The following is a 22903-nucleotide window of genomic DNA, read 5'->3' on the forward strand; positions in this document are numbered from 1 at the left end:
TTCTGTGGGGTAAATAAAGGAAGGCTATTTCTCTGGATGCTTTCATCAGCATCCATGGCTTGACTGGCCTGGCCTCTTTTCCCTTTTCATGTTTCCTTTCTTCTTTCTTTTCGTTCTGCGCTTTCCTTCTCTATGAGTCACAAATAAGAATGAGTTACCTTTAGTTTCTCTTTCCCAGTGGCTATTCAAGCTAGATCCTGGCTGTCATATGTCCACGACTCTTGGGATGCTTCGGGCCTATATCCAAATACCACTGGGCTTTTTTTGGAAATTTTATTTTAGCTTATGTAGGGAGCTAGAGGCATAGCCTTTTCTATAGAATTTCTATAGACTGGTGGTCACTCAGAATATATATATAAAAATCTGTCTTTTGAAAAGAGTAGGAGGAAGAGAATTGAACTCATGGCCTTGTATATGCTAGGAAAATAATCTACCTCTGAGCTACATTCATCTCAGCCCAAGGCCTGTCTTTCGACTTGAAAGTGTAGGTGGAAATAACCTGTTCTCACCTTTCACAACCCAGCAAATTCATTTCTACCAAAATATACATGCGCGCACGCACACACACGCACACACACACACACATAGAGATATTAGCCTTATAAGCCTGCTGAACCACTAGGCCCTCCCCAAAAGGCCAGAATTAAATGGTTGCCTAGACTATAGTTGGTTTGGCCTGCATACAGGTTACTTAGTCTATTTTTCTCAGGGAATTGTGTCTTGAATCTTTTGTACACAAGCCCAGGGGCCTCATAATAGACACACTTTAAAAATCCAAATAAATAACTCTTCAATTCATCATTCCCACCTCTGAAAGCAGGATTCTTGGAAAGCTGGTACAATTTGAGTCAACAATTCAGAGACTCTGTCGTCTCTTCAAAAAGTTATTAAGAAGTGCATTGAGGAACCTAGATTGCAATCTGTGCTTGAAAAGCCCTGGAAAATATAACACCTTAGCTGGATGCTGGGGTACTGCTGGTAAGGAGTGGTGCCCCCACCACCCCAGACCCACTTCTTCCTCCCATGTGGGCAGTGAGATTACAAAACCCTCCAGTGGTCTCACTGAAATAAATCTAAGCCCTTAAAAATGTCACCCAACCTTACAGTCCCTCATTATTATGGGCTATAAACACAGATTCAAAATGGGAATAATCTAAATATTACTGAGCTAAGGTTCTACACCGAATCAGAGTCCTTCATGATTAGGGATTAATTAAAGGGAGGGTATTCAGATACATGTGTTTAAAACAGATACCTGCGCTTAATGGCAGACACCTGTGTTTAAAGACAGGGAACAAGAGCCCAGCTTTGGTAATGATAAACCCTGGCATGGGTAAGAGACTGTGATCTCTGTTATTTTCCCCCATTTCCTTCATGAAGAAAGAGAAACCGAGCAAGCGCTGTGAGTTGCCATGGTGACTTCTCTGAGGCCCAGGTCAGAGGTAGAGCTGCTGAAGAGCGGATAACTAGGTTGTCTCACCATGGTACTCATGCCACTGCTTACAAGAACTGAGTATCCCTGCACATGGGCACTGGGAGGGACTAGGGCTCTGACAGACAGCCTGCCAGTTACTTCAGAGGGGTTCAGCATCCTTGAGGCACAAGCCTCACGCAGGCTTCAGATTTCACTCTCAAGGACGCTGAAGCCCCCCTGTTCAGGGGTCCCTGCCAAGCTTTTCCTTAGCAAAGTGGCCATGGAATTGCTGTGGCAGAGGACATCAGTCAGGAGGCCTCCTGAAACTAACTGAAGCCACTCTGGGGGACCAACTCGGAGGCGGGGAGCAGGCATGGATAAAGATGCGTTCTTCACCTTCTGTTTGTTCTCACCAGTTCATTCATGCATCGTCTTTCATCCACCAAGCTCATCTTTATGGGGCACTTATGCTATAGGCATTGTGCCATTAGGGGACCTGGTAGGACCTTTTTTGGTGAATGCAGGAGTTTGGGAGAAGCGGCAATACAAACCTCTATGGAACAGGAGAGAAAAGAGCTTTTCTGAAAATTCCCTATGCAGCTCTCCTAACACAGGTTATCTTGCTGAATCTAACCCCATCCCCATACATTTGCCATTATAGTTTTATGATGGGTAAGACCAACCCTCAGGAAGGTTTTGCCAGATGAGGGCTGTTTGGGGCTTCGCTTTTTTTTCTGCTGTAGCATGCTGTCCTCAAAGATGGGCAGGAACACATTCTCTCGGATGCCGAGTGAACCAAAAGCTGTTAGTCTGTGCCCAGAACATAGAATTCTGCTAAAAACCAAAATCACGGTAGATGAGAAATCATGAGCAGGAGATAATTTAGGGCTAGTTAAAGCCAAATGAGCCGTTTACAGGGCAATATGGTAGAAACGTTCAAGGATGCCACTGGGTAGGGGTAGCGACATGAGACTTGTGATGGTCCTTGGTGTGGGGGGCCTGCCCCCACTTTTCTCCCCAGGGTACTCTTGAGCTGGGAGAAACGAGGAATATGTAGATAGAAATATAGAGGAGAGAGACAGATAGAAACACAGGATAGCCTCGGGAGGGCCTGGGGTCAAAACCCACCAGCCCCTCTGCTTCTACTAAAGGGCTTTTCAAGGAATGCCAAGGGATGGAGCAAAAAAAGACCTCCCCACAGCACAGCCAAGTGCAGACCATCCCAGATACCCATGACCTGGTGACCATGCACGTGGTCAAGCCATCCCCTAATGCAGCCCTGCTGTGTAAAGCAAGCTCAGATTCTCACTAGAAAACCTTTGTGGACTCCCACACCTTGATGGTTACATGGGGTTGGGATAGGTGGGATGACCATGCTTGGCTCATCCAGATGACTGCTCGTTGATGTGGTTAGGCCCAAGTATGGGTTTAGTGAGAGGCCAGGATGGAGAAAAGTGAACGGGTTAGCCTGACCCAGGGGAAGAAGCCTGGCTGCCAGGTCTTTGAACGAATCTGGCCATAGCAGAGTTGGAGGGAGGGGTCTTGGGAGACATTGCAGGATGGTAAGAGAAGGGAGAAATCAATGCAACTATATTTTAATTATTATTAAAGTATCAAAAGTGAAAAATAAATCATAAATGATAAAAATTTCATTGATACATAATAGCTGGCAATCTTTGTGGAGAGCAATGTAACGTGTTGATATATGTGCACACCCTAGAATGATCAGCTCAGGATACTTCGCAGATATGCTGCAGCGTCAGCCTTGTTAGAGCTAACAGTAGTGCATTGCTTAGCTAACGTGTCACATTGCAAGCTCTCACGGGAAATGCTAATTGTTTGGGGCAGCAGACCTCCTTTCGTCATAAGCATGCCCTCTTCTGACTGACTCTGGCTGGCCTTGTTTTGAAAACATCAGCTGAGATTCAAGGTTCCAATGTGCTCATCCCTCAAGTGATACTTTATCAGGACAACGGCAGTCCATTTTCCTTTTTTTAATTGGAGACACTGACTGAGCGTCTAGTGGTACCTGGCTCAGCATTAGGTTGTCAGGTTCTGGAGTCGAGCTCCTAGGTAGGGTAGCAGAAAGCAGGAAACTGGAAGATTTTAAAGCCAGGGTGAGTAGTAGTTAGGAGAAGTTGAAAAACAATGGAATTGGAGGCAAAACGTCCTAAGTTTGCCATTCAGTATCTATAAAACACTAACGTCCTTGGCTTCGTTCTGCTAATATGTAAACAAAGGAAGAAAGCCTCTCCTCCCCACTAGAACCTTTAGGTTCATTCAGGCCCTAAACTATGTGACTTACAGTTTTTCCTAAGGCAGTCTCATGTGTCTCCGGCCGGCCTCAGAGTTGCTATATAACCTAGGATATATATATAACCTTGAACTTCTGACATTCTTGTGTCTCCCCCCCATAGCGTATTCAGTCACTATGGTTTAAGTGGTGCTGGGGATCCAAGCCCAGGCTCCAAGCACTCTTGGCTGACGCTGCAGCATATCTGCGAAGCATCCTGAGCTGATCATTCTAGGGTGTGCACATGTATCAACACGTTACATTGCTCTCCACAAAGATTGCCAGCTTGGAGTAAGACAGTAAGCTGTCTACTGACTAGGCCACCTCCCCAGCCCCTAATTTTGTGGTTTTCAACAGTGACGAATCATGTCGCCAGCATAAGCCCCTGACAGTAAAAGAGTTGGCTGAAGACAGCGACTTTAAGCACATTCGTGTTCAATTAATTCTGTGGGGACATTCTTAGGGCTGGGAAAAAGTCCTCCCATGAGCCAACCATGTGGTGGGGTGTGTTCCTGATCATTTCCTATGGTGTCCTGGTGGTATTTAGGGGTGGAGTTTCTAGATGGGGCATACGAAAAGACCCATTCTTGGAATTATGTTTCTATATTGGCAAAGGAGAACCTAGAATTTAAGTTTATGTTACTAAGCATATCTGTCTTTGCCTACAGTTATAAAGTTGCATGTCCCTATGATTATGTGGCTATCTAAAACTATCTAAAAGACTATTTTGTGCGACTTACCGTTTCTAGTTGATTACCTCAATTTCCTGTTGTGCTTTGCACTCATAGACAGTTCCCCAATGCCATGTCTTTTTGGCTCATTTGTAGGCCCACTCACTCAAAACTCTACAAATTCATGGCAACCTTATTGTTATTGTGTGCCAGGTATTGTGGTGAATGGCAGGGATTTGGAGCCACAGTGAAAGACTCACCATTTAAAACATGGCAGACATAATGGAATAAAAAAAATCAAAGAGGGTAGACATTCGTATGACACCCCTGGGGACCAGGGAGCCTCAGCTGGGGAGGACGCTGTAGGTGGAAGATTGGGCTGGCCGCAGAACACACCAAACAGGATTGTCTGTGAGCCAGTAACGGAGATACCATGGAAGAAAATCAACATCCACTGAAAGAGTCCACCAAACGGGGGACTGGGTGACCACCATTTTACCTCTTAGCTCTAGGATCAAGCACCAGTGAGAGGCTGGAGCACCTCACACACAAGATAATATGATAACATAGATGTGCATGAAGGACTTCTTGTTTTAAAAGCTGAAAAGTACTAGTTGGTGGGGAGAACCTAGTGTACGCATCTGAGCATGTCCCAAGTAGAGCGATTGCACCGTCCCTCATCACTGCAAGCTTTCAGCCTCCAAGTTTGGCACTGGGGTGAACCTTTTTAGAAGGAAGTGCTTTGACCTCATAGCTTTTTTTTTTTTTCTGTTCTCCCTTCTCTCCCCCTCTCTCTCCCTCTTTTTATTTTTTTTCTTTCTGAGATTTGCTGCTTCCTTGGAGAGTCCTATGGACCACTACTGCCATCATAAATCTGGTCTCAGGGGTGATATTTAAACTCTTTAAAGCCTTGGCAAAATCCCAGACAAAACTCTGGGAGTGCAACCAATATCAGCCAGGATGTTCAACAGAACTTTACTCAAAACTGGGAAAAGAGAAAGGAAAATTTCTCCAGCCCTAGCTCTGAATTTCCACTCTGCCCTACTGACCCCGGAAGAGGAAATGACTTCTTCAAGACCTTGCTGCCTAGGTTCTAGTGTCTTCTCATATAGTCAATACAATCTCAGTTCCCATAACTCAGGAGGTCCCTCTAATTCAGTGGTTCTCAACCCCCTTAATGCTGTAACTATTTAATACAGTCCCTTATGTTTTGGTGACCTCCCCCACCACAGCCATAAAATTATTTCATTGCTATTTCATAATTGTAATTTTGCTACTGTTGTGAATTATAATGTAAATATCTGATTACAAAACATTGGATCTATGACTCTTGTCATAGATGACCCACAGGTTGAGAACCTCTGCCTCTAATTTAACTTCTTGACCCTTAGAGGAAAATGAGCATCATATTATTTACCACAATCCTTGCCTTTACCGAGTGACCCACAAGAGCAAACACCTCACCCTTGGTTAAGATCTCATTTGAAAGAAGCCAGGCATAGGACAATATACCACTTTCTCACTTACACTTAAAAGTTGACCTCAATGAATCAGAGACTAGAATGATGATTAATAGACCCTGGAAAGGCTTGGGGAGGGAAGGATGGAGAGAGACGGGTAAGAGCTACAGGGGTGCAGCTGGAGAGAAGGGATAACTTCTAACATTCTCTATCACAGTAGAGTAAGGATAGTTGACAACCATTAATTGAATATATCCAAGGAGCTGGACAGGGGGCTAGGAAGAGAACTAGGTGAGTAAAACCCATGCTGAGCAAGTGTAAAGACCTGAGTTCAAACCCCCAGAGCATTCGAGCATGCGTTGGCAATCTCAGGGATCCTACAGTGAGATGGAAGGCAGAGACAGGAGCATCTGTAGAAGCTTGCAAACTCACTACATCAGTTCATGCAGTAGCAAAAGATCACAATAACAAAAGAGATCTTGTCTCAAATGGAGTGGAAACCAAAGACAGACACCCAAGGTTGCCTTCTAACCTCTACATGCATGCTCATCATACATTCATATTCATTTTCTCTCTCTCTCTCTCTCTCTCTCTCTCTCTCTCTCTCTCTCTGTCTCTCTCTCTCACACACACACACACATACACACACACACACATACACACGAGCATATGTGCAAAACAGGCCTTTACATGCTCCCAACACAAAGAAAATGAGAAACCTGTGAGGTCTTAGATGCATCAGTTACTCTAGTAACTGGTGACTCATCACACACTGAACACATGTATTAAAATGCCACAATGCATCTCATAATATGCTCTGTTCCCCATAATGTCACACTGTATTCCATTGTGTAATTACTATATAATAACTAAAAGATAATAAAAAAAAAACCCCAACAAACTATCTGCAAAGGTCTTACTCTCCAACTAAAAGACTGTGACCCTCTGAGAGATAATCATGTCCAGACGACTCATAAAACCCTTTGAGCATGTGTGTGGATATCATCTACATGTATGCGCAAGCATGCTGCTTTCTTAACGAAGGAATGGCAGGCACCTGAGGGGAAGGAGAAGCAAAAGGAAGGATGGAGGAAAACCAAAGGTTCTGTGCCAAAAGAGGAGACTCCATCTGAGTGCACGCCGGGGCGAGGCCCTCGTGTGCCTCATCTGACCATTTCAGTCATCTCGTCCACAGATGCAGAGCTTTCAGCCTGAGCCTGAAGCAAGAGAGAGAGAGAGTAAGGTTTCACTGGTAATTGCAGGAGCTGCAGAGATCAGCCAGCCAATTCTCCAACCCGGCTTTCTTCCCCTCACAGAAGGTAAGGAGGAAAGTTGAAGGGGGAGAACGAGTTAGGAGACATGCAAAAAACAAACAAACAAAACAAACAAAAACCAATAAACAAACAAACAAAACAAACAAACCAAATAACCCCAACCCTACAACATCCAGGGTCTGGAGAGCCATCGTAGAAGTCGGGCTAAGAGGGGCTGGAGAGATGGCTCAGCGGTTAAGAGCACTGTGCTGTTCTTCCAGAGGTCCTGAGTTCAATTCCCAGCAACCACATGGTGGCTCACAACCATCTGAAATGAGATTTGGCGCCCTCTTCTGGCCTGCAAGCATGCATGTAGGCAGAACAATGTATACATAATAAATAATAAATCTTAAAAAAAAAAAAAAGAAGTCGGGCTAAGGCTGAGGGCAGGGAGATGCAGTGGAAGGCTATCCCCAAGATAGATGCCAAAATAAATGGCTGGGTCGGAAGATACGCCTGCATCTGTTTATTTGTTATCAGTCAGTGTAAAAAGAGAAATGAGGCTGAATGGTGCGGATGCTTTGGCATTACATATATCCACAATTAGGAACGGAGGGAAAGGAACAGAGAGAAGGACCCTCTCAGGGGGAAGTATGTGCCCTCATGCATCCACACACACATGCAAAATGGCTGAGGGAAAGACAGAGATCTGTGTCTGTGCACAACAAGGAAGATATTGATCCCAAGATGCCCAGGCAGGAAGGGAAGCACAGACCAGCTCTCTTGGGAAATTTCTGTCTTCTGTTCGGATCCATACAAATGCAATTCTGGAAATTTCTCACCCCGGTTTTACATACTCACAGGTCCAAGTCTGCAGGACAGAGGTCTCGGGACACTCACAGGCTCTCTTTGGCTTCTGGGGAGTATGGTACTTGCAGCTCAGCATGCTTACAGATAGGCCTGCCCTGTCCAAGAGATGGTTCTGGGCTTCTTCCCTGCCATTCATTCACCTGCCCCACTGGGTGTTTGTTTCTGAACCACAAACTGCCAGCCATCCGGCCATGGGAACGGATGGCCACATTCCTGCCCCTCATCTTGGTTCACCTGCCCCTGTAGCACAGCAGCTGATCAGAGATCTCGCCTAGAGGTAGTATTTTCATTATAGTTAAACTCTGTAAATGAAGGGAAGGACTAGCTTGTAAAAGAAAGTTATGTCTTCAGCCTCTCTGGGCTTTTTAAGACAATAGATTTAATATGTTCACGAGAATTTCCAGGAAGAAGCCTGTCATCGAAGCTTATTGCCTCTCAGGTGTCATTGGCCAGCCATGTGTCACTTGCCCTTCCTGTTAATTAGACCAAAAAGGGCATCCTGGTGGGATGGACCCTCACAGAGCCCAGGCCCACTCTCCCTAGCGGACTCAGGCAGTCGATGATGCTGCCATGAGCCCCATCAGCCCTGCGTGGGGGATACGGGCACAGACAGGATATTACAGTGTTCTTGAAGGAAAAGATCTGGCCCTACTCTACCAGTTGCATGAATGATTAATGAGGGGTAATTAGTCAATGTTTGTTAATCGTTTTATAGACACAAAATGCTGGCTAAGAGCTAAATGAAGGTGCAGGAGCAGCAAAAGTCCAAAGACTTCACATCCCCCCACTTGCAAATGCTGCTCAGGGAAGACAGACCGTTGGTGCTGAGGGATGCGGGGATCTTCAGAGACCATTTCCTCGGTGTCTTATACACTGTATTTTGAGGGATCGTCTGGGCAGCCACCCAGCAACCACCTCCCAGGATCATCCTCCCCCCAACAAATTACAAAAAGAAGGGCAACGGCAAGTTCCCCAAACTCACGCATTCAGCATGACTTGACAGCCTAGTGCCCACCTTTAAACTCTCCACGAGCACATAGAAAAAGCATCCGATCCTAGCAGTACATCCTGTTCTTCTAACTATGGCAGTGAGCTAGCAAAAGGCTCCCTCACTTTATGCCTTTTGACATTTGGTTCCCATAGCTCCAGGGTTGTGAAGAGTGCTGGCTGGGCCCTGGGCCTAGAGTAAGTATATCTAGGATGGTCAGATGAAGGTGTATATCCATGTCTCTTGCCTTCATGAAACCAACCAACCTACAAAGCCAACAGTATGAACAGTCAAACCAATTCCAGGAAGATTTAAAATACTTTAGGGGTGCTGGGAGAGAGCTCTGTCGGTAAGGCGCTTGCCTTTCAAGCATGAAGATGTAAACTTGAACCTCAGAAACCATGTGAAAACAGCAAGTTGTGGTAGAATATGCTCGTAATCCCAGCACTGGTGGCTAGATGGATCTCTGAGACTTACTGGTCAACCAGCCTAGACTGCCTGGTGAACTCCCAAGCCAGTGGGAGACATTGTTTAAAATAGCAAGGTGGACTGCTCCCAAGGAATGACATCTCAGGCTGTCCACTGGTCACGGTCATACCTAGTCATACATGTGCACACACATAAAACATTTCAGGCTAACGCACAAGGGATTTCAAAAATCTAGTATTTGGTGAGTATGGTTCTAAACTTGACGTCAAATTTAGGAATTGAGCTCTCCTCTACCTCACTTGGGTGGTTGGACCCAATTACTAATCTCTAGGGTCACCCTGAGGCACTATTCACTGTCTGTCTCTGACTACGGCTTGCATTGAGAGAATATCTTCCCTTCTAGCCCCAGCTCTACACACAGGAGTAGGAAACCCAATGTGTCTCCCTCTCCTATGCATATTCCTGTGTCCCCTTGCTTCACAAATACCCCTGTGATGTACTTCACATGCCAGGGAATGGAGAAAGTCAGTTATAAACAGGAAGGGTTTTTGAAGCTCACACTTTACCTGAAGTATTGTCTGTAGTTTGCAATGGAATTAGCTATATAGCTGTGGTGATCTTAATATTCAAATGTCTTCCCACTGTGATTGCTTATAGTAAAGTCCAAGGTCAGAGAAGAAGCATGCTCTGACAGGTACAACATCCAAGTATGAGATGGTTGGCCTACCTACTGGTCCTAGTTTGCCACGGTCTGTAGCATGAATCTTAAATAGTCTTATTAATAAAATCAAACCTGAGGCCAGTTATTGGGGTGAATGCTGGAAAATCAGAGAAGCAGAACAAGTCACAGCTACCTCACCTCACCAGTTCCTCAGCTGATCCTGTTTTCTCAGACTGGTGGAAGCCTCTGAGTCCTTCTCCAAATGAATCTCAGCTGAACTGCTTCTCAAAAGTCTGAATGCTTAACCAGTCTACTTCCTGGTTTTCACGCCTTATATACCTTTCTGCTTTCTGCCCTCACTTCCTGGGATTAAAGTCTCACTTTCTGGGATTAAAGGCGTGTGTCACCATGCCTGGCTGTTTCCAATGTGGCCTTGAACTCACAGAGATCCAGGTGGATTTCTGCCTCTGGAATGCTAGGATTAAAGGTGTGAATGCCACCGTTTTCTAGCTTCTGTATCTAGTGGCTGTTCTGTTCTCTGACCCCAGATAAGTTTATTAGGGTGCACAATACTTTGGGGAACATAATACCACCACAATGGTCCATTTCCTTTAGTCATTTTTCACAAGTTGAACTTCTAGTGACAGTATATATAAAGAGCTTGTCGTCAGGCCTATGAGTGTTGATTCATCCTGCCTTTCTTTGTGGGGTTTCCACTGGACTTCATTCATGGCCTGTTGGCTCACTTTTTCTTGATGTCTCCTTCCTATGAGCTAAGAACTACCAAAGCCATTGAGTCCACCATACTATGACATGTTATTTGGAGGTCGGAAGGAGTAGACCTAATCTACTAATTCTAGACACCATGTCAGGTGGGACACACGTGATCACAATTGCTCTTCACACCGACACTCAAGTATGTATTGCCATCTTCATTTCTCACACACACAGTGCCATTAGGAAAACAGACACATCACATTTTGATGACCCAGGTATCACCCATGGGACTCAGGAATCAGACCCATGTTTTCCATACCCAGATCCTATCCCCTTTGCTCTGTCCATGTTCCTGTATCTCTTGCATTTCTTTCTGCTTGCTAGCCATGGTTTCTTTTGTTTGTTTTCTTTTTCTTTTTGAGATAGGGTCTCACTTTGTAACTATGGTTTCTTTTAGACAATGAAAGAAGCAGAGAAGTGGGGTTGAAAGGCTTGGTTCTGCTACTACCTGCTATTTGCGGGAGATAGAGACCATGAAAGAAGAGATGGGTTGAAAACAATGTTGAACTGACATTTTCTTATCCTTTCTGGTCCCCATTTACCTTTCAGCCACAGATTTTAAGAAATGGCTGCACAGGGTCCTTGGTGACCTAAATAGGAAATAGATCTCTAAGCCCCTTATATCACCAGCTGGTGCATTAGTCTCATTAATAACTAGGGCTTAATCCTCCACCTTCAAAGAGGCTTTCATTACCCCAAACAATAATTTTTTTAATTACCAAGACAGAGTGGCAATTGCATATTGAATACTAAGGTCGATTTAAAACTAATAAATACTTTTGGAAATTCTTTGAACATTTTAATGAATTGAAAGTTATGAAATATTTATAAGCAGTAACAACACCATTTAGTACCATTAATAAAATAAATACATTAGTTAGAGAATGAAATTCATTACTATTTTACTACTAGACATCGATGTCAATGACAGAATAGTGCTCCAAATTACTTGTAAAATAGACCAATTATTTTAGTGTGATTAATCTTTTCAATTATTTCTTTTATGTAGTTGTAATTTGAAAGTAATTTTCTTCTGGGAGTACCATGATCTCAGCACATTCATTTTTTATTTATTTATATTTAAAAACTCCTTTTGGATCTAGCCTCCATTTTAGGGTGAGTTTCAATGGTTCAATATTTAAAATAGTAACCCAAGCAATCGTTACTGTTCCTAAGCACTCGACGGACATTTGTAATTGGCTTTATTAGTGATTATGAGTAAGTTGTTCCAAAGTAAGGAAGTTGTTGCCAAAGTAGCTGTTCACTGGGAGGGCAAGGGAAGCCAACGAAAGACCTTCTTGGTTCTATGGTCTGGCTCTGGCTGACTGCTTTGGATTCCAATCTGCTGTAAAGGGGCGATGTGAACAGCATGTCTAAGGACTTCCCCAATTTTCAACCATCCCCACAGGATTAAACAATATTAATTCTTTGCAAGGCACAAAGACTTCTAGGGACTGGGTCACAAAGTGATAAAGAAAATGACATTATCAGAGGTTAAAGCATCGGATGTTGGCTGCCTTTGAAATCACAAAGCTGATCCAGGCTATCAGAGGCTGCTGGAAATGAGGTAGTTTCCTCTCCACCCCATGGCTCGGACAAGGCGCAGATGGAAGGCAGAAGGTGGGTGGGACTCTGTAAACACCCCCTGGGATAGCTGTGCAGAATTATTCTGCTCTGGTTCCAGGATGAGGAGACTCAGCTTAGTCAAGGGACGCTAGAGAGAGGAGGCAGTGGTATTTATCATGCCAGGCACTGGCTAGGAGTTCTGCACACAATATCTGTTTTAATCTCCCAACAAAGCTATAATTATGTATTATTAGCCCATTTAATGATGAAAAAAAAAAAAACCACAAAGCCCATAGATTTAAGAAACTCTTCCAAGCTCACAAAGGTGGTAAGCGGCAGAGCTGAGGCTCCACACTCATTTGGTCTGATTTAAAAGCCCATAATCTCCCTCCTACATTAGGATAAGCAAACCTTTATTGAGCACTCACCATGAAAACAGCACTCTTAGTGGCTAATTGAGACACAGGGATAAAAAAAAAAGACTTTGATTCTAGGAAGTTAGCATCTATTGAGTGAGACATATAAATAACTCTGCAGAGAAGTGGATTGTTCTAAAATAGAAAAGCATGGAAACATAATTCTGCAGCGAGACAGAAAATAGTCTCTCAGCTGAGATCTGAAAGACGTGTGATGGCTGCAGAGGACAGCCCGTGCTGCAGAGCATGCACAGAAGGAGCTGGGAGGTGTTTGGGAAATGGGAGTAGATTTCAATAGCTGGTTGAAATCATGACTTGTGTGTGTGTGCATATGTGTGTACATTCCTGTGTGGGTGGTGGTGTGTGTGTGTGTGTGTGTGTGTGTGTGTGTGTGTGTGTGTGTGTGTGTTACACGAGGGGGGGTTTCTTGCACACAGAGGGCAGAGGTTGGCGATGGGTCTTGTCCTTCATCTTTCTCTAGCTTGTTTTTTTGGAAACAGAGTCTCTCTCTGAACCCATATATCAATGGGTTGCCTAGGCTGGTTTGTCAGTGAGCCCCAAGGATCTTCCTGGTTCTGCTTCTCAGTGGTGAGATTATAAGCACGTACCATCATGCCCTTTATTTCTTATTATATTAACTTATTTATTTTCAACATGGGTTCTGAGGATTGGACTTAGGTCCCAATGCTTTACTGACGGAGCCATTTCCCTAGCCTGACATAATCTCAATGCTTACTTTTAAGTGACACAGCCTACTTGATAGTAGAGGTTGGAGAGTTTGGAAATAGAGAGTTAAGGGGCGTTTTGAAAATAGGGTTCATCCACTACAAAAAGGGTTTCCCTGGAGGCTGTGACTGCAGTTTTTCCTCTGTTGTTCAATTCCAAGGAACAGACCCAATCTTTGCAGAGTTGACTCAGTCCCTTGAAGTGACCAGCCCGGCTGGCGGAACCTCTCCAACTGGTCTTATGTGGTTTTTATCACCTACTGTGCATTTGGCCATTAGTCACCATCACCAAGCTATGCAGGGGGCCAAATTGTTCCCGTGAATGATAGCTTCTCCATGGGAAACTGAGAAGCAAGGAGAGAACTGCTCATTTTAAGTGGCCTCAGGAAATGGAGGCCCAGAGAAGTTTGGCAGCCCATGGCATCCTTTATGTTGCTTCTCTAAGCCGGTTTCTTATTGACCCTCAGAAAGAGAGGTCCATGCCAGGAAAACTATTGACATATTGCTATTCCCATTTTCAATTAAAAAACAGTCAATGTGCCAATTCTGGAGGAGACCTTTAATGTCCTTTCCGATCTGAAGGGTTGACTAGTCTCTGGAGATGAAGAGGCGGGAGAGGGACTTAAGTTTGGGTTTTCTGATTGCTGGTTCAGTGTTATTCCATGATCTTTCTGAGGGGGACAGTGGAGCTCATTTGGAGGAAGAGATCTCTGCAAATGCAGCAGCTGCTTGATATTGCTGGTGCAAATTAAATATAAGCAGGGACGTCCTTTGGGGAGCAACGTCCGTATAAAGTAGAATAGAAGATCTTAAAGCCACCATACCAGATTCAACCCTAGACAAAACAATTGTCTATTAGGGTCAGTAGGTACTGAGATTTCTATCTCCTGGGTAAATGTCTGTTTCATGAACAGGCAGATGGACCAGTGGATGCATAGATGATGAGTCTGATGCAGAAAGGGAGGCAACCCCAAGACAGAATGCCACCGCAATCTCCATGTACAAGAACAGTTTGAGAGCCCTGCTGGGGCACTGCTTGCTGATGGAACCCAAAAGGCCCAGTTTGGACCAGTCTGCCAGGAGTCCATGGAATCATCCCTCATTTCACCCAGCTGGATTTTGGAGTCTACCCCAGATTCTGGTTGGCTTCACATGGCTGACCAATGATTTGAACTTGCCTGTTTGGCTTCTCTCGCTTCTTCTTATCCCCTCATGGGCTAAGGAGGATGTTCTCCACTGTCCCTCATCATCATTGATGGGGCGGGATGGCATAAGTCACCAACCTTTTCTGAGAACATCATACTAACTTTATGGCCAGCACACCAAAGCAAGGATCCACATGGGAAAGAATTCACCTCATAAAAATTGTCTTAATATTGAAAGTATTCAAACAAGGTATGGAGTATAACTGGTTTGGGCTTTCATATTTTATATGTGACCATACAGGATCAGAAAACCTAGATAACGTAAGAGCTGAAAACCAAGCCGTCTAGTGGTTCTCAAATTGTATTTCAGAAGCCTCATCATGGGGCAGGTCAGCCTATAGAAGAAGTGGTTCTGGCCCTTATTTCTTATGGCAGTTCTACATGTGTAACTTTATAGACTAGACTCCAACGGAAAACTTTTCAATGCGGGTTCAGTTTTCAAACCACGAGTGTAGTTTAAGTACCTTCAAGGCAGTCCCAGGGAAGTTAAGATATGGGCACATCTCCCACCCTGAGGACACATGTTTCCAGGCAACTGTGGTCTCAACACTGAGTGTGTTCTCTTGAGTCCCTTCTCCTTTCTGAGCCAGTGAAGTCAGTGAACGAAGTCCTCATGACACTCTCCCTGGAGGCATCAGTAATGTAAGGGACCTAGATTGCTTTTGGTTGAGAAATCTGTGAGCAACTTGAACATGGCCCTGGGCTGGGAAACCTCAGATGTGTTTCTCGCAGGTTCATGAACGAGAAGGGGACTATGGGAGCTGGGAATAAGATGTATTTAGGCTCCCGCTGGAGTCATCTGCGGCTCCCTCCTTGTTTTACAGAGGTGGGACTTTCACAGTTCTTTATTTTCATTTTGACCAGTAGGCAGGGGTGCACCTCAAAGGCCCTTGACAATCTAGGAAGGGTGAGGGAAATGCTGAATTGATTTCTTAGAAACACTGAGATCAAAGGAGATGGAAGGGTAAAGTACATTAGTCTGGTCGGTAATGTAATATATCACATTCCATGGAAAAGCTCTGGGTTTTTGTTCATTACACTTTCATACAGTGAAAGAGGCTGTCTGGATGTCTTCTGTCACCCTTCCAGTGGTGACCTTCCTTAGGAAGCAGCTAAGAGCCAGATGGCTTCCAATGCAATTATCAGCTGTGACTCTGGGGTAATGACTTAATTCGCTGGGCCTCAATTTCCCCATCCAACTAACAGATGTAATAATAATGGTACACAGCATTCAGCACTGGAGCGAGGATGAAGGAAACTAATAGAAACACATACACAGAGCAGGGCCTGGTGTTAGGAAGTACTAAATGAGTGTTTACGATGATGTGTATTTTGTGAGCTGCTCAGAGCTGTGTGGATGCTGTTCACTCTATTTCCAGGATCTGGTCCTGCTTACTCTGTGTTGTGTGGTTTATGTAGGGGTCTCTTTGAAGTCGGGGGGGGGGTGTGTGGGGAGTGACCTTCTCTGGGTTGTCCGCCAATGAAAGACTTTTTGTGAGTGGGATAAGGGAGCCCATATCTGGGTGTCTCTGGAGGTTGATGTCCCCCTCCGCCATACTGAATGTATAAACTGCTCTTTCACGAACTTTTCCGGGGAACACCCGATTCCAAGCAATTTGAACTCACAGCTACCTTCTTTTGGAAGTAGGTTCCCTGCACTAGCCTTAAGCTATAAAACAGGAACACTATTTATTAATACATTGATTAACCAATCTGTCAACAAGCATTTATGTGTTGTTTCCTATGTGCTTAGCACTGTGCTAACTGCTCCCTTGAGCGACCAAAGAAATAAAGGACAATGTATTAAACCTCAAGTTAGGGTCCCCCAATGACTAATTGCCAAACAACTGCTAGATTTAGATCAAAATCTTCCAAGCAGAAGTTCTGTAGCTTCCAATGACACATCCCGAGCAAGGAAGTACAGCACAGTCCCCATATTATTTTCTGACATGGGAGGAGATAAGGGATTACCTGTGCCCCATTGAAAGGACTGTAAGGAAAGGAAATACTGAGATTTGCAGTGTGGGAACGATGGGCAGTAGTCTTAGGGAGACCACCTAGCTGATGCTAAAGTCTGTATCAGTATACACAAAGGATATAAGAAGAATAAGGCATATGGCTAAGAAAATGAAGTCTGAAGGATAAATTCAAGAGTCTGCAAAGTAGCCAGCTGGGTGGGGTTGGCACACACCTTTAATCCCAGCACTAGGGAGACAGAGGCAGGGGAATCTCTGAGTTCTAGGCCAGTCTGGTTTTCCAGGACAGCCAAAGCAACACAGAGAAACCCTGTCTTGAAGCAAACAAATCAACCAACAAACAATAACAAAGAGTCGGCAATGTAGTACCCATGTGGGCACAGATAGAATACAAGGCGGTAGTAAGATCATTGTTCTGGTCAATCTAGTGTAGGGATCAGAGGAGCAGGAAGGAGTTGAGGGAATTCTATGGCATCCAGTAACAGATCACACTCCAGCATCTGCATTGTCTGTAAAGGCAAGAGAGTGTCGAGGATGAACCAGTGGCTTTGTGATCAGATCAACTTTGGATACAGTCTGGCTCTATGTTTTAGAGATTTTGGCAGGTTTTGAAACACCTGTGACTTTGAGTTTTCCTGCTTGTGAGATGAGACATGTCCCTGCTTTCTATCTATCATTACTGTAAAGCTTGTGGGAGACAGTACACACGAAGGGGGGTGGACACTTAGCCATAGCATATGTAAGTGCCCCATCAACATTGGTGTGCATTAATTGAGCACCGATTGAGTGTACACACTGTGACAGATGTCAATATTCAAAGAGGAAATGGGTACATCTGTCTTCCTGAAGACACCACAGATAGTTGCTGTCTCCTTTGCAGGGAGAATTGTGCCCAACATCTCCTGTTAGTTTTCTCCAGATGAGCTAAACCAGTGCTCTTGCTCACTGGGGCCAAGGAAGATGTGTAGTTATTTAGCAGTGTTTTCCTTCAAACTTTATCTGTCCCTCATTATGGGGGGGGGGTCAAGTTACAATTGGGTAACAGACTAGACAACTTGCAGACCCATCTATACCCCTGGCTAGCATGTCACCAGCTCTATCTACACCTCAAAGACATTATTTTTCTCCTCCTCTCCTTCATGACCTAACCAAAGCCATGACCCCAGAAAACACAGGCACTTGTCTATAACACACAGCTCTCAAGTATGTACCGAAGCATCCTGCTAAATCCCCTTGAATTTTAAACACCTGAATGCAGTCTTGGGATGCTTCTTATGTTGGGAACTTGTCTACATCATTTGAACTTGCTCCATTGTGGGAGGAGGGATGGAAGTGCTCAGAACGTTCTAACATCATTGTTCTCTGCTGTATTTTCTCACATGCCCACAACAGACCCTCCTCGTGCGTTGGTAGCTAATGTGTTCTTGGTAGAAAAAGGGGGAGGGGTGCACAGATCAACTGTTTCCCCACGAAGACCATCTTGTCCTTGGACTTGAAGCCTCCAGGCCTACAGACAGGAAGGTAGCTGGACTGTAAGGACCTCCCCAGGTTTCTTGACCAGGAAGAGGTAGAAGAGGGTACCCTGCAGAGGTAATTTTCTGAGTCATGAAAGATCACTGAAGGAGGTGAAGTCCTTTGGTTTTGCAAGGATGGAGAAACAGACGAGGAACAAGCTTAAGCTCTGTAACAGATTCACTGCCACGCAACACAAGCCCCAGGGGAAGAATTCTCTAGGTGAGAGGGGCTTGCAAAGCAAGGGACAAAACATCTGTGTACTTGACTGAAATTCTTAATTTGAGAATGCAAAGAGTTTTTGCAGAGTCAGGCATGCTGGCGGTGTTTTGTGTTGGGCCTGATATCTGGGCCTTTGTGCTCAATTGTTTTCTTTCCTGATGTTCTTTCTTCAAATGGGATTATGCCATTTGTGTAAACTTATGTCTTTTCTGTGTGGCAGTTTCATTAACCGGTTACATTTCAACTGGGGGTGCCTTTTGGATGAAACTGACCCTTAACATCTGCGAAGCTTGATGGTGTCCAGAGACCTTCACAGATCCTTAAGTTCAAGAATGTGGAAACATTCACGCACACTCCTGGCTCAGTCCCAAACCACATGCTCCTCAGGCACTCCCTCACAGCACAGGTTAACCACCCTTTTCCACTACAACCAGTTCAGTCTATCACATCATGATGAGTTTTCTTTCCCCCACATAGAAGTCAGTTCTGACTAAAACAAGACCAATAAAAAAATTCACTTGTGAACGTTCTTGCAAGGCCATCGAGGAATGGAGAGTCACCGTAACAGAAGGAGTATAGAGTCACTGTCCCACCTCACAACTAAGAGCACAAGCTTCAAACCCAGGCCTTTATCAGCAGATGACCCTCTGTGAAGGGGCCTTCATGCTTGCTCACAAATATTCTAAATTGAGAATTAAGGTCTAGAAGTACCCACACGGGCTTCTTTCCATGCTTCATTCTTAGGATGCTCAGGTCACAGCTTCCTTGCTCCAGAGTATCTTTCCGTGGACCTCTGGGCAGAAGCAGGAACAGGAGCATCATAGCAGCAATGAAAGCGACTCCTCTACTCTCTACATCTGGGAAGGAATCAAAGATGCTTCCGGTAGACAGGGGGCCTTCTGATGAACCAAGGGGGGCTCAGCCTCACATAGCTACCGATAGTTTGTGTTAGTCTGTTTTGCATGCACACTTGAAACAATGTTTAATGAAACGTGCATACAAAATAGGATGCTGAAAACCGGGCTAGGAGACTCAAACCCTGCAAACGGGAGAAGAAAAGCTCATCACAGGCCTACAAAGATTTGAATACTGCGATGGAGTATTGCATCTGGTTCGGTTTCCTGGACGCCGAGGTAAAAAGGAAAAAGGAATAAAAGCTTACCTTGAGGTAAAGTCACAATGTGGCATCTGAGCAAAAGAAATTCAATGACACAGTGGGCCATGCCCACTAGGCTTGCACAAAAATAAGATAAATTTCCACATCTAACCATTTCCCGTGTTGTCTGTTAACAAGAGCCCAGACAAAAACCAATAAAATTACTTCTGAATTTTACCTCCAGAAAAAGCCAAATAGTGATTACCATTAAGTTATAGGGAGGGCAGGAGGTGAATAGAGATGTAGGTAAAACAAAAGGACAGACTGTTGATAACTGCTAAGTTGGGCTAAGGCTGCTGGATGGGGATTCATGTACTATTCTGTTTCCTTGGTGTTCATTTATATTTCTTATAATAAAATATTATTAAGTAGGGGGAGGCATTGTCACCACAGAAATTAAGCTAGCATATTATCTAAGAAAGGCTGTATTCCATTTGATAAAGTTTTTTTTAAAAGATTTATTTATTTATTATGTATACAGTGTTCTGCCTGCATGTATGCCTGCTGGCCAGAAGAGGGCACCAGATCTCATTACAGATGGTTGTGAGCCACCATATGGTTGCTGAGAATTGAACTCAGGACCTCTGGAAGAGCAGTCAGTGCTTTTAACCTCAGAGCCATCTCTCTAGCCCATTTGATAAAGTTTTAAGATAAGTAGCTACAACTTTATTCTGGAGTTCTTTGACAATTGATCGCCTGGGCTATGGCGCACTTGCTAATGCTCAGAATCAGCTCCTAATCACTGCAGACTTTGGATTCAAGCTAAATACAATTACTGAAGCATTCAAGACAGGCTGTAGAGGGAAGAGAGAGAGAAAGACAAAGACAGATTCACGTACCTTCACTGCAGTTCTTCAGGGCAAAGAAGTCCACTGCAGACAAGCTGCGGTTTCCACTGGAGATGTATTCCAGGGCCACTCGAAATGGGTTCTCTGGACGCCCGATTCTTCCATGCAGCACAGTCCAGCTGGATGCATTGGAAGGCAGAGGAGGAAAGCATAGGAAGACAGTGATGAGAAACCAGTCTAACCTGCAGAGAGGGTCACTTCTCTGCAGTGAGTTCAGGTATCACATTCTTCTTGGGTACCAAGAGATGGACCCCCAAATGGGACTGAGGACAATGACCCTCAACATGTAAACATCTGTTTCATTCCTGTCCAGTGAACTCAGAAACCCCATTCTCAAATTTACTGTAGCCAGTGGCATTTCTAGACAATTGCAAATCTTTGAAGTAGTTCTGTAACTAGTCTCATAGAGGAAGGACATTCATCCGTGAGACATCCTGGCAGCAGAAAAAGTTTACCAGCCTGTTCAGAATTATCTCTTTGAAACGATACTTGGTTTCGGCATGCCCAAAGTCTCCTCATCCCCAGGTTTGCTGTGTAGTTACTGAAGGGAAGCTAGTGAGAACTATTTATTTACGGCTGTAAAATTAAAGTGCACTGAAGCATGTACTTTGGGGTAGAAGGTATCTAAGATTGACATGGACTCCGAGAAACAGTGCAAACAGAAGAATATGGAAGCAGGTTAGATGGTGAGCTCTGCATCCGTCTGTGATCTCAGATGCTGACCCTGCCAGAGAGCAGAGGATTAGCTAAAGGAACATTCTTACACTGTGCTCAGGCTATTAACCTCTTGGGATAGCCTCCTGTCACTTATTGGAACATCCAATTTCCTTTTCAACAGTGACTCAGATATATATCACACTATACATACATACATATATATATATATATATATGTACATATATATATATATGACAGAGAGAGGGAGTGAGAGAAGGAGAGAGCATGTGTTCATTTATAATTGCATATTTAAATAATAGTCTGTGAGGAACAGAACTTATCTGGATTATTTTTTCTTTCTTTAAAAACAATTACATTGAGGTATAATTAGCACATTATAAATTGCTCTCACTGAAAGAACATCATTTGATAAATTAAAGCATATAAATTAGAGGTTTTTGATTTGGGTATATACCACGAGATCATTACAATATTCTATATTTTCTCACTACTAGGTTGGGCTTAAGTATGGTAATATAAAAGGCAAGGGATATTGAATGTGTGTGTGGGGGGCGGGGGACGACTAAATTTTTGTTTGAAAAACTTTAGTCCCTCACACCAAACTATACAGTGATGCTTACCATAAAAATAGTAAAATGAATCAAATTAAGTCTCCAGCAATTCCAAAAATTCAAATAACTCCAGGCATCCGTTGTCTGGAGACAGCCATAGTCACCACCTCAGTGTACAGCCTTCGCTGTGATTGTACACAGTGGCACCACCCCACATGTGCCTGTCTGTGACTGCACATTCCCACTCAATGCCTGTCTGGAGGCAATAAGTACCGATGAGGTTCTCATTTACTGACTGTGTTCTTAACAACTTGGACACTGCTTCTGCTTCCTTCTCTGCCATGATTGGACTAAAGCTACATGTGTAGTTACCTAAATTACTACAATCAGGGTCAAAGGACGTGTTTTTTAAAACTCTGAAGTGTACTCTCATTTACCGCAATGAGGCTGAAGGTTCATTTCTGCATTTTCTTACTAATAGCCTAACCTGTTCCTTCTTTTCCGTCTTTTTCTTTTACATGTGTGTCTGTGTAGATGCATGTAGGGGTGTGTGTGTGTGTAGGTCAGAGGTTGACACTGGGCATCTTCCTTAATCATGTTCCACCTCAGTTTGTAAGACAGGGCCTCTCATGGAACCTAGACTTGGGCATTTTGGCTAGACTGGCAGGTCAGGGGGCTCTGGGGATCTGCCTGTGTCTGCTTCACAGCACTGCCTTTGCACACAGATGCCACACAGACCTTTTATCCACAGCCAGGCCCTTGTTCTCGCTTGGAAGGCATTTTGCCAACTGAAACACTTCCCCAGCCCTGCCTTGGTTCACTTTTGGTGAAAACGGTATTGCTTAAGGCAATACTGACCCTTCTCAAAGGTGTCTCCCAAGTGGCAGTTTTCTGTCTTGGGTTCCTGCTAGGCGGGGTTGTGGGGCATGAAGTGGATGTCTGTTGAACGAAGTGAGGACTTTTCTTCCGTCTTTATGCTTTTCTGTAGTTAATTCAGATCGCTAGAGTCAAGTCTTCAGCCATTTAATAAAAGTGTATTAAGTTTCCCCACAATAGATGCTGTAGAAGGGATTATTGCCGCTGTAAAGCTTGTTCTCTGTTACGGTACCCAGCAGGGTTTCCATCCCAAATAAAACCAGTGCAATTGAATAAGGAAAAGGAAGCTTTTCAGTTTAAATGTGGAACTGTCAAAGAAAGAAATATTTGAAAGGAAAAATGTAACGAGGGGTTCT

General features: G+C 44.1%; 1 protein-coding gene across 2 annotated transcripts in view; it reads right to left on the reverse strand.

Moving 5' to 3' along the window:
- Alk (ALK receptor tyrosine kinase) overlaps positions 1-22903 on the reverse strand; it is a 716558-nt gene that overhangs the window by 161570 nt on the left and 532085 nt on the right. The window contains exon 1 of one of the 2 annotated variants that reach the window (XM_052746218.1): positions 20434-20556. The exons of the other annotated variant lie outside the window; for it this stretch is intronic. The gene's annotated coding sequence lies outside the window, so the exon portion shown is untranslated. Of the gene's footprint in view, positions 1-20433; positions 20557-22903 lie in introns of those variants that run through there. 2 annotated transcript variants of the gene reach the window in all.

The sequence above is a fragment of the Peromyscus californicus genome, unplaced genomic scaffold (genome assembly GCF_007827085.1).
Source record: "Peromyscus californicus insignis strain IS unplaced genomic scaffold, ASM782708v3 Scaffold_1__1_contigs__length_55948999, whole genome shotgun sequence".
Lineage (NCBI taxonomy): Eukaryota > Metazoa > Chordata > Mammalia > Rodentia > Cricetidae > Peromyscus > Peromyscus californicus.